The 12348-nt window shown below is 41.3% G+C and overlaps 1 long non-coding RNA gene across 1 annotated transcript; it reads left to right on the plus strand.

Annotated features, from left to right (window-relative positions):
- The first annotated feature begins 6634 nt into the window (after positions 1–6634).
- Positions 6635–7309, plus strand: LOC115151314 (uncharacterized). The gene is made up of 2 exons (XR_003867268.1): positions 6635–6782; positions 7096–7309. It is a non-coding gene; the product is annotated as an uncharacterized LOC115151314 (long non-coding RNA).
- Positions 7310–12348: the final 5039 nt, after the last annotated feature.

Below are 12348 nucleotides of genomic sequence, written 5' to 3' on the forward strand. Positions count from 1 at the left end.
TGAGTTGTGTAATCAGTCAGTTTGCTTACTCACACATTTCACCCTGTGTCTCACGTTTCCTCTGTTCAGCTGTTCTTTGTAGAGCTTTAGGGCTAGATTCATCGAGATCAAGCATTAATCGGGGATAGCTGATTTCAGGGCGGGACTATGGCATTAGGTGCCCCTGGGGGGGGGGGGGGGTGTTTTGATCTGAGACGAGGCTGAGTTCAGGGCCAGCACCGTCATGACCTCTTGGTCGGTGACTGGTGATCACCTGTATGTCCTAACACTACCCCCCCCCCATAACATAACCTACAAAGAATAAAATCAAAAAGAAATTCATTATATTCCAGGGGCCAAATTCTTATTTAGTATGCCTAAACGGTTTTACCAAAGGAACAGAAATGTGACGTGCTGGGTGAACGACCATGTTAGGTTTCCTATAAATCATTGATAATTCAGTGCCAGAGTCTCTTTAGCTGCGTTCACATTGGCAGTTTGAAGTGCCTCAAATCCTATTTATTTGCACATCCGATTAGAATGGTTTCATTTTCCTGCAGTCTGAACAGCTGAAAAGCACATGGAATAGGATATTTCAAGCCACATTTCAAACCACCTTCATAGGTGGTTTGAACCGGTCTAATCTGATTTATTTGCCCTCAAGTGGTTTTTAGCCTGTTATTTGGCATATCTTGTTGCTTGCTAGCTACCCTGTTGACAGTTTGACAAGAACATATGGTAGAAAACTAGCTTGTTGTTTACAAATTAGTGAATGTGCCATAAAGCTAAACAGCTAGCTACCTAGAGAGCTAGTTACATTTACGTAATTTAGCAGACGCTCTTATACCGAGCAACTTACAAATTGGTGCATTCACCTTATGATATCCAGTGGAACAACCACTTTACAATAGTACATCTATATCTTTTTTTTGGGGGGGGGGGTTAGAAGGATTACTATATCCTATCCCAGGTATTCCTTAAAGAGGTGGGGTTTCAGGTGTCTACGGAAGGTGGTGATTGACTCCGCTGTCCTGGCGTCGTGAGGGAGCTTGTTCCACCATTGGGGTGCCAGAGCAGCGAACAGTTTTGACTGAGCTGAGCGGGAACTGTGCTTCCGCAGAGGTAGGGGGGCCAGTAGGGGGGCCAGCAGGCCAGAGGTGGATGAACGCAGTGCCCTTGTTTGGGTGTAGGGCCTGATCAGAGCCTGAAGGTAGTTGACTGCTGTAGCTAGCCAAAAAGGACTTGTTTTGAAAGTTGGATCATCTTATCCTTTGAGAATTTTAAAGTGTTCTTATACTATGATTTTGAACATTCAAAGCAACTGGGAAACATCCATGGCAAGTATTGTCACCTTAGCTTGCTACATAAGCACAAGCACCAATCAGCCTACACCACTGCACACACACACACACGCATGTCGTTACTATGACAACTAGTGTAGTCTTGTCAGAAAATGCTGCTGTCTGAAAACACACACATCCAAATTAGTCACTTGCTGTTTGGACAGTCAGTAGTCGAAAATGGATTTCAAAAACATTGCAGGCCTTAATGCTAAATGTAGTGTGAACAAGGGTTTTCACTCATCAAGGGTTGATAGTATATCAGTCTATCATTACAGAATTTCAACTGAACTACAAATGTATCAGGATGCATGGGAAGGATTGTGTGTATAATGTGTAGGCCTAATGTTCCACCTGTAGCCTACCTTTAGATCTAACCAGGGTACATTTGTATAACATTTCCATAGACAATAATAGAATACCACTGTAGTACTTTCATAGCTGATATAGCAGCTGAATTCAACTATTCACATGACAAAAAAAGTCTATAAAGCACTAAGCAGCTCAATATCTCCATCGTCCACAGCGCTCCCCAGCCTGTTGTCCAGAATGAAGGACAGCAGGTGGTGGAATTGTCACCCAGTACCGCATCCAGCTCAGAATAAAATGGGCATTGGGTTTCCAGTTCCCACGCCTGCTATTACAGTCCTTGGCCTTTCTGTACAATGTTTTCAAATATTTTATTTTGCGCTGGCATTGGACATGAAATCAGGAGAACCATTTCTCTCATTTGGGACGACATCTCTCATAAATAGCCTATCAAATTTCGATTGGACTATGGCATCTGACCGCAGTGCCAGTAGTAGGTGCTTGGTTTTTAATGTCGACCATGATCTTAATTCTGGAGGAATTGTAGAGGTATAGTTGTCCATAGCCTAATTACTACCATCCCTGTATGATTTATTTTTATTTTTAGAGGGCGGGACAACCGTAACCTTGGCCAAATTTAGATGCTTGTGTTGTCAGGATTTGTTGATAGGCTACTTCAACTCCATCAACATGCGTCTTTGACAAGGGAAAAGTATAAATGTGATCCTTGGGACAGCCCAACTCTGACGTCACCCCATAAACATTTACATTTAAAAAGGGTTAAGGTAAGGTTTAGGGTAGGGCCGGCCCAAGGGTTGCACTAACCCACGTGTCAATCTCATTCAACTGAGGTCCAAGTGTCTGCGGGTTTTCACTCCTCGCTTGTACTTGATTGATGAATTAAGGTCACTAATTAGTAAGGAACTCCCCTCCCCTGGTTGTCTAAGTCTTAATTGAAAGGAGAAATAAAAAACAGAAGACTACTAGGCCTCCATGGAATGAGTTTGACATCCCTGCATTACCGGAGGTGGTCAGGAAGATCAAGTCACAGTTGGTTCACAATGCGTCTTTTAATTGTCTACACCTGTCGACAAATGTGGGCACAATCAAAATGTGGACAAGATCAGGGCTGCATTCAGTACGTTTTTACATCCTGGAACGTTCTAAACGGCGTTGTACTGAAAGACCAGTTGAAAAACGGGGAGGGGTTGGGTTGTGGGTTTGGGAACCGCTGTCTTCTTCGATGAGATTTAATGTCTGTTGGCATCCAATAAATGTTGCATTACCGCCATCTACTAGACTGGAGTATACATCCCTTATACTTTGCTTGAAAAAGATTCTCTGGTCTGATGAAACCAAGATTGAACTCTTTAGCATGAATGCCAAGCGTCACGTCTGGAGGAAACCTGGCACCATCCCTACGGTGAAGCATGGTGATGGCAGCATCATGCTGTGGGGATGTTTTTCAGCGGCAGGGTCTGGGAGACTAGTCAGGATCGAGGGAAAGATGAACAGAGCAAAAGAAAATGTATTATCAGTAACTAGCCTAACAAAAAGCATGTCAAACAACAGTTCTTTCTCTCTCTGCAGAGTGACTGGTTTGGCTTAAACCCTTCTCTAGAATTCTGCTACATTGACCCAGGAGCCTCGGCTGTGATCAACCTGAAATTAACCTGTTGAAGTCAATGAAAATTACATGAAAGAGACTGAAATTCCCCTCAAAAGTTCAAATATACAGTATATTTCTGATGCATCTACTTTTTAACACAATTTGTGTCAAACGTTTTATATACCTGTGCAGATAGTTGATTCAAATGTATAACTATTGGGCCTACTTATGTCCCTACATCTTGTATTTTATATTAAAAAAAAGAAATATCCTCAAGTTCAACTATGAAGTTTTGTAAACATTGATTAAAAAAGTGAATACATTTTTGTTATCAATGTTTTAGGTCGTTTATTGTAAAAGAGAATGCGTTCTCAATGACTTACCTGGTTAAATAAAGGATAAGTACATGAAAAATAGTGGGGTAAGTTGAGCCACTCTTGTTTGTAGGAAAACATACACAAAATGTATCCTTTGACCAAATGGTCCCGTGTGGCTCAGTTGGTAGAGCATGGTGCATGCAACGTAAGGGTTGTGGTTTTGATTCCCATGGGGGACCAGCACAAAAATCTATGCACTCACTTTAAGTCGCTCTGGTTAAGAGCGTCTGCTGAACGGTAATTGTAAAAAAATAAGTCTGAAGAAAGACACCACATGGAAAAAGTGGTAAGCAAGTTAGGTCCAGGCCAAATAATTGTATCGTGTTGGAGGTTTCATGATGCTTTAAACCAAACCAAAGTAGCATGAAAGTACATTCTTGTAGCTGTGTGGGCTAATATAGTCAAAATGTTTGCCTTGGTGTAAGTTGAGCCAACAACCATGTTAAACACTATTATTGCACCAAGAGTGAGTCCATTCAAACTTATGTGACTTGCTAAGGTTTTTTACTCCTGAAGTTATTTAGGACTGCCATAACAAAAGGGTTGAATATTTATTGACTCAAGACATTTCAGCATTTCATTTTTAATGAATTTGTAAAAATGATGAAAAACATAATTCCAATTTGACATTATGGGGTATTATACAACAGGTGGGTCTAATCCTGAATGCCGATTGGTTAAAACCGCATTCCAGACGGTATCTACTCCACAAGTGATCACTAGCTAAATCTATGCTGCTAAAGTGCCTATTTACTCTGTTCCATCTGACAATCCACCGTCTCATCAGCCCAGCCAGGCACTTTATAAACTTGATCTCCACTATAAAAAGCATCTAGATATTCTAGACATTATCTCACATTTCTTTTTAGACTAACATTTTGTTTTCAACAGCGGAGATTTGTATAAACCTTGCCGCCTGTCATTTGCAACATTGCTTCAATATTCAAATTCGATCTCCAGCTGTCCCATAGTAATGAATGTGTAGGGGTCGAGAGTCGGGACAAGACAGACAGGCAGGCAGTGTTTCTCAGCCAGTCTAAATCATGAATCAGCTGGCATCATTTTTGTGGATATATATAAAGAAATGTCAATTGACATTTAAAACGAAACAAAGAGCAACTAGTTTGCAGTCTTTCCATCTTCAGTTTGAAGTTATTGTAGCTGTGCTGTTGGCTAGCTCCTCTGAACAACAGTGTCCTAACGAGTGAGCACATTTTCTATGCCAGGCGAAATCACACCTCATTAGCTCATTGTTATGGATGTATCCAAATAAATGTCACTAGAAAACAGCTTAAACAAATGCAAATGCAGCTACTTTGATGTTATTCTGACTGTAAGTTAGCCGTGGTTGGCTAACTAGCAAGCAAGGGATAAGAACGTTTCCAGCCAGTATGGCAATGGAATATTTAGAACGAACGACTGGGTCGCGTCCATAGATACAGAACAAAATGACTGAACGACTGGGTCGCGTCTCTGGCAACCGAACCAATAGAACGAACGACCAGCCGGCTTGGATAGCAACCGTAGATTTGTGTCGGGACAATATCTTGTGGAAGGATGAAATAGTATGAATAAATTAATCAAAATAACATTTTTTATGAAAATATGTCCATCATTATTTGAATATGTTGGTAATCCGTTGTATAAAAGTGATAATGCCCGAGAAGCCAGTGTTTGGAGGATATATTGACACGGTTTGTCTCGTACCTAACTACCCCCATGCCAATTTTTCCTCCAAACACCAGCTTCTCAGGCATTATTACTTACATAGAATGCACTTCAGAATGTGACCTACCGCTTGCATATCAATATCAGCCTTGGATGAATTTACGTTTGCGATCTCCCGCTATCTGCAAGCGTAGCCAATGAAATGACACCTTATTGGCATCTGACTTGAACCAACCAATTAAAATGCCTAAACAAAATGCCTACACATTTCTGCAGTGGCAAGTGGAAACATAACTAACCTTGTTACACATCTCATAAATGTTTCCCAAAATCATTGTTAATGTTGCACTTGAAAATGCTCGTAATCTAACGCCTCAGACCACGTAGAACGTAGATCGTTAGATGCTTTTTTGCCCTCCCGCATCACTTTGTACACAGAAGATCTCCACCAAACATAGAATCACATGGTTTATCCATCTCTCTGTGACCACTTCAGAATAATGTTGCCTACGAATACAAAGTTGCCAATGTCTTTGCAACTGATACAAACAAGTGATGTATAAAAAGATGTGTCAAATGAGAACCAAGATGACTGCATTCAAATATAAACAGTAGGCTATAGGCCCATTTCAATCATATTGAATTTCATGTTCAATCAATTGAGTTGTATTTTGCTACTTGTTGGCTACTGCCTATACTGCGTCTCAATATACAGTGCATTCGGAAAAGTATTCAGACTCCTTCCCTTTTACCCCATTTTGTTACTTTAAAGCTTTACTCTAAAATGGATTAAATTAAAACAGAAATAACTTATTTGCAAAAATATTTAGACCCTTTGCTATGAGACTTGAAATTGAGCTCAGGTGCATCCTGTTTCCATTGATCATCCTTGAGATGTTTCTACAACTTGATTGGAAGTCCACCTGTGATAAATTCAATTGATTGGACATGATTTGGAAAGGCACACACCTGTTTATATAAGGTCCCACAGTTGACAGTGCATGTCAGAGCAAAAACCAAGCCATGAGGTCGAAGGAATTGTCAGTAGAGCTCCGAGACAGGACTGTGTCGAGGCATAGATCTGGGGAAGGGTATCAAAAAAATTCTGGAGCATTGAAGGTCCCCAAGTACACAGTGGCCTCCATCATTCTTAAATGGAAGAAGTTTGGAACCACCAAGACTTTTCCTTGAGCTGGCCACCCAGACTCTTGATTACTCACCAGTCTAAAGCAGCCCCAATTAGTCCTGGCCATGGGACCTGTCGAGACCTGGCACATCCAGCAGAGGGAGCCACTGCCACGTGATGTAGAATCTGTCACCACGCCTCGACGAGTCTCCCCCTGGTGGCTTGTCTGCGGTATGCCACACCTAATACATGTAATGTTCAAACAACTTTTAATAAAAACACACCGCTCCATAATACTGAGGACAACGTCCCGGACAGAGGGTCCCCAATTGAGGACAGTGTGGCAGTCTTAAAAGAAAGTTAAATGCAAAAATGTAAGTATGCGTAAATAGGCAATAAAGCAGTGAAGTCGAAGATTTCATAGTTCCCAGTTGTTTTGAACACGGCATTAGTGTCAGCAGAAGGAGGGAGAGAAGAACAGAGGGTACGTTGCTCATGGTTCCTGCTCTCTCCTTCCTTTCCTCCAGTGAGACTGACCAGAGTTTTCTACCCGATTAGGAAACTCTAGTCACACCGCATCTGCCTCATGCACAAATTCATGTTGTTCCAACGTCCAGAGAAAGTGACAAGCTGCTAATAATAATAAAAATGCAGGGCCATTGATACTTGGCTACTCTTTCATTGCAGCAGCAGCGCGGGATAAGTCTGCAGGGCTTCTGAATCAAGTTAACCTACAGCCATCAGTGCAACACAAAAAAAGAAAGCCTTTATCACAGCATTCATCGTTGGGTTTTCTACACAAATGTTTGGTGATTGACTAGGAATGCCTTGAAGGTCGACCAGTCGATTGCCCAGTTGGTGACCACTGCAATAAAGAGACAAAATATTATATTGTTCAAAAGTGGTGTCTGTCATATCATTCCTACAACAAACAGTGTTAAAAATGGGTGTAATCTGCGAATCTCTTCCTCTTCTCTGCAACTGCACTTAGTGCGAGTTTGAGTGAGCGACAGAGAGAATGAGCATGAGAGACATGGGAGGCACATAACTCACCAAGAGAGGAGTCTGTTGAATCAGGACAATGGTTTTGCACCTGAAAAAAAAAGGGGGAAGTTAAAATAGGATTTCAATTTGCTTTACTTACACCAATATACTTACTTACACCACTCTTAGAAAAAAGGGTTCCAAAAGGGATTGTCGACTTGTCCCCAAAGGAGGACCCTTTCTTGTTCCTATCAAAACCATTTTGGGTTCAAGGTAGAACAATTTTGGGTTCCATGTAGAACCCTCTGTGGAAAGGGTTCTACATGGAACCAAAGGGTTCTACATGGAACCAAAGGGTTCTACCCGGAACCAAATAGGGTTCTTCTAAAGTTTTTCTTATTGGGGCAGCCGATTAACCCTTTTAGGTTCCACCTTTTTTTCCTAATAGTGTAAGATCAGACAATCATGGGCAGCTGAATAGCATGTCTCTTGGAGAATCCAGTCTCAGTGAGACCTGATGCAGAGACAATGTTTTTATGATCATCAGCATAGCTAGTGCAAACCTAGCTCTTACCAAGCTGGTTAGTAGGAATCAATACACATTAAAAGATCAGAGTATCAAACAACATTTTGCACACAACTTACTGTCAATATGGATTTAAGGAGTGGTGGTTCTGGACTCTCCTTTCACTGGGATGTGGCAGAATAGGTCACTTGGTAGCTGAGTGGGTGGGCAAGCACTGCTGTAAAGGCCATGCAGAAGGTCATTGACATTTTTCAGGAACTGTAAAGACAGACGAATCATGATTAACCATTACCTAAGGTCTTCACTAAGTTAAACTTAGCCTGGCAAGTACAGTGCATTCGGAAAGTATTCAGACCCCTTGACCTTTCCCACATTTTGTTCCGTTACAGTTTTATTCTAAAATGGATTAAATATTTTTTTTTCCCCTCACCAATCTACAAAAAATACCCAATAATCCAAAACAAAAACGGGTTTTAAGAAATATCACAAGTATTCAGACCCTTTACTCAGTACTTTGTTGAAGCAACTTTGGCAGTGATTACAGCCTCGAGTCTTCTTGGGTACGACGCTACAAGCTTGGCACACCTGTATTTGGGGAGTTTCTCCAATTCTTCTCTGCAGATCCTCTCAAGCTCTGTCAGGTTGGATAGGGAGCGTCGCTGCACAGCTATTTTCAGGTCTCTCCAGAGATGTTCGATCGGGTTAAAGTCCAGGCTCTGGCTGGGCCACTCAAGGACATTCAGAGACTTGTCCCAAAGCCACTCCTGCGTTGTCTTGGCTGTGTGCTATGGGAAGTTGTCCTGTTGGAAGGTGAACCTTCGCCCCAGTCTGAGGTCCTGAGTCCTCTGGAGCAGGTTTTCATCAAGGATCTCTTTGTACTTTGCTCTGTTCATCTTTACCTTGATCCTGACTAGTCTCCCAGTCCCTGCCGCTGAAAAATATCCCCATAGCATGATGCTGCCACCACGTCTCACTGTAGGGATGGTGCCAGGTTTCCTCCAGATGTGACGCTTGGCATTCAGGCCAAAGAGTTCAATCTTGGTTTCATCAGACCAGAGAATTTTGTTTCTCATGGTCTGAGAGTCTTTAGGTGCCTTTTGGCAAACTCCAAGCGGGCTGTCATGTGCCTTTTACTGAGAAGTGGCTTTCGTCTGGCCACTCTACCATAAAGGCCTGATTGGTGGAGTGCTGCAGAGATGTTTGTCCTTCTGGGAGGCTTTCCCATCTACACAGAGGAACTCTAGAGCTCTGTCAGAGTGATCATCGGGTTCTTGGTCACCTCCCTGACCAAGGCCCTTCTCCCCCGATTGCTCAGCTTGGCCGGGTGGCCAGCTCAGTTTGACTATGTTGCCCCTCATCAATCTGGCAGCCAGGCAGATAGAGAAAGCTAGACAGCAAAACATAGGCTATTTAGTCAGCAGGCTGAATAACTTCTGTACTCCTTTTCTTTGTTCCCTTCTTCATCCAAGCGACTAGATTCCTGCAAAACAAGATCCTCAAGAATTTAAAATGGCAGTTGAGAGGTGTAACGTTAGAATGAGTGTTGAGCGGGAGCAGGTTAAGCAAAATGTATAGTATTGTTATATACAAAATACAACGACCTCTGATGAATCAAGAAAATCTTCACATCCATATTGGGGGTACACGTGTAAAGAATGAGGCTAGCTTACTGTGTTTTGTGTATTCATGCATCATCTCTCTCTCACACACACAGATACATAGCTAGATTGCATGACAATGCTGACATGACAATGCTTTCTGAAGTTATTGTGATAATCTCTCTCGCACAATCATTAACTGAACAGAAATAAAAATGTTAGCTAGTTACAACCAACGCTTACAATAGGTAAACATTTAAATGTACCATGGTATGTCCATGGAGGATTAGCCAGAGAGCTGTTTGCTTGCTAGCTAGCTAAATTAGCTAGCTAGCAAATCTCTCCTTGACCAGTCTTCTCCCTAACAAACTGCTGGTTTACACGACAGTGTACATTTTGAGAAACTGTTGTTTTCCAGCTGTGCTGTTGTGTAGCTTACTGGAAGCCATGTCCCAACTGCCATGTAAAATGTTGGCGGATGCTCTCGATCTATTGCTGCTCCTGAAACACAGACTCCACCTATTGATGTACTGCCTCCACCTACTGTGCGGGCTAGTGAAACAAAAAATATTTATTTGCTTTAGCTGGAACTAATATGCCTACCTCCTACTTCCTTATTTATCTACTGAAATTAAAATACAATTACTGCACGCGTTATGTTAATTGCTTAACATTTTTAAGGAAAAATACAAGTCATTTATCCTGGGCCAAATTCAGGTGCAATAATTTGGGACTAATTATTGATGGAAATAAATGCGATAAAAATAGGGTTTTGTAAATCCTGGTGGATTGTAGTAGGATATTGAAATAAAAGACATAGGCTTGTTATTTGTTGAATTCTGAAAACAAATGTAGTTAGTCATAATATAACATCAAAACAGCATTCAGTGGAACAGAAGAAAATGTGCAGCACAATAAACTGTACAATTACAGTAGCTAACAGAAAATAATATGATTAGAAGCCAGGATATCATTAATTAAACAACCATTATCTCATTGTACAGCAGTTTTACTGCATTTTAACGGCAGTGACATTTTGTAAGGGAATCCTGTATTATTGTGCATATTTATCTTACGTGCTGGTAGCCTAGAACAAATGTTATGGAAGTGAATGTGCACTTTTCAGTTGGGTGGATGGCAAACTACAGAAAACACTGGCATAGCCTGTAGTAAAAGTAAAAGCATTTATAGCATCAGAGATTCTCTAAATTAGGGACCATATCTGATACCTACAGGACCGCAGAGATGTCACAAATTTGTGCTTTAAATGACCTTGTAAAATTGATGACTTGAGAGTTGAAATATCAAATTTCTTAGATTTTTGGCATTGGTATTTCATCACCTGCCAAATAAACACCTCAAATGGCCCTACTCCTGAAAATGTTTAATCTGGCTGGATAAGCTGATGTGTACTCGACCCGAGTACCATTAGCCGGAGCTCAGAGGAATATGATTCTGCTGGATTTGGGAATAGCTCGCATGAAGCCACCCGCCCCCGGGTCTCAAACAGAATAGGCTCGAGCCCAGTGTGTTGACTGGGTACAGTATGCCACGAGACCTTAACTTGCTTTGATACACTCTACCAGCTGTTTTTTGCCAAGTGTGCTGAGCTCATGCATACCCTGCTGAAAACTAACACGTATGTTTATAATTGTAATGGATCTAGTGTCTTATGTGCAATGGGTGCATGGCCCACAAACACTATGCACGTTTATATAAATTGGTTTCTATTACTGGAGTAGCATTTAGATAACTGGGCTGGAGTTATCAGATTTCAACCAAAAACAAGATCTCAACCAAAATAAGATGTCTTCTTCATGACGTCAAAAAGACGAGATTTTAATGGTGTAAGCTGACAAAAGAGCAACGCTTCCTTTATTTTGATCCTGTCAGTATCGACACGTTCCAACTACACACCTTGCGACCGCTCTCTCTGCGTTGTAGTTTGGGAAGCGCACATTACATATTAGGCAGTTGGAGGAAAGATGCATCATTAAAAAAAACTTGGTAAGCCTAAATTCCATCTCTAAAGGGAAGCCAGGCCCTGACATAACCCTGTAGGCCAGGTGTGTCAAACTCATTCCATGAAGGGCTTAGTGTCTGCTGGTTTTTGGTTTCTCCTTTCAATTAAGACCTAGACAACCAGGTAGGGGAGTTTCTTACTAATTAGTGACCTTAAGTCCTCAATCAAGTACAACGGAGGAGCGGATAGCAAAAGCTCAGGTTGCCCAGGCCGGCGGAGATACAATCTTCGGCAAAATCATTCGCAAGGAGATTCCTGCAAAAATATTATTTGAAGATGATCATTTCATTTCATATTTTTAAATGTAAGGATGTCTAACTATACAAATACTTTTTGAGATCAACTGACACTAACCAAAGAGTTTATCAAATTGAACAACTCCTGTTTAATTTACGTTTTACCGCCGTGGAATGAGTTTGTAGACAATCAATGAAGTCAGCTTTGACAAACACACACACCCCCCAGCACAAGGTTTCAAGATGAATAATATTGCTGTCAATGAGTGGTGAAAGAAAACAGGCATCACATTTCCATTATATATTAAACAAAATTATGTTACAGTACATTCCAGCATTATTGGTTTGTAGTTTGTTCAATGCAGTAAAAGTGTTTGATACATGACTTTAGACTCAGAGTTCACTGTGGAGACACTGTGGATTGTAAATCAATATTCACTGTCAGTGGAGATTTTATCATGTAAATCTTGGTAGGGCAAACACATTTTTTGGTGGGGGGATGCATGCCAGCAAAGTCCCTACACAACACAACACTAAACAATACATTCATTGCACGATAACGGTGACAAACGG

This window comes from Salmo trutta, chromosome 17 (assembly GCF_901001165.1).
Source record: "Salmo trutta chromosome 17, fSalTru1.1, whole genome shotgun sequence".
Taxonomy (NCBI): Eukaryota; Metazoa; Chordata; class Actinopteri; order Salmoniformes; family Salmonidae; genus Salmo; species Salmo trutta.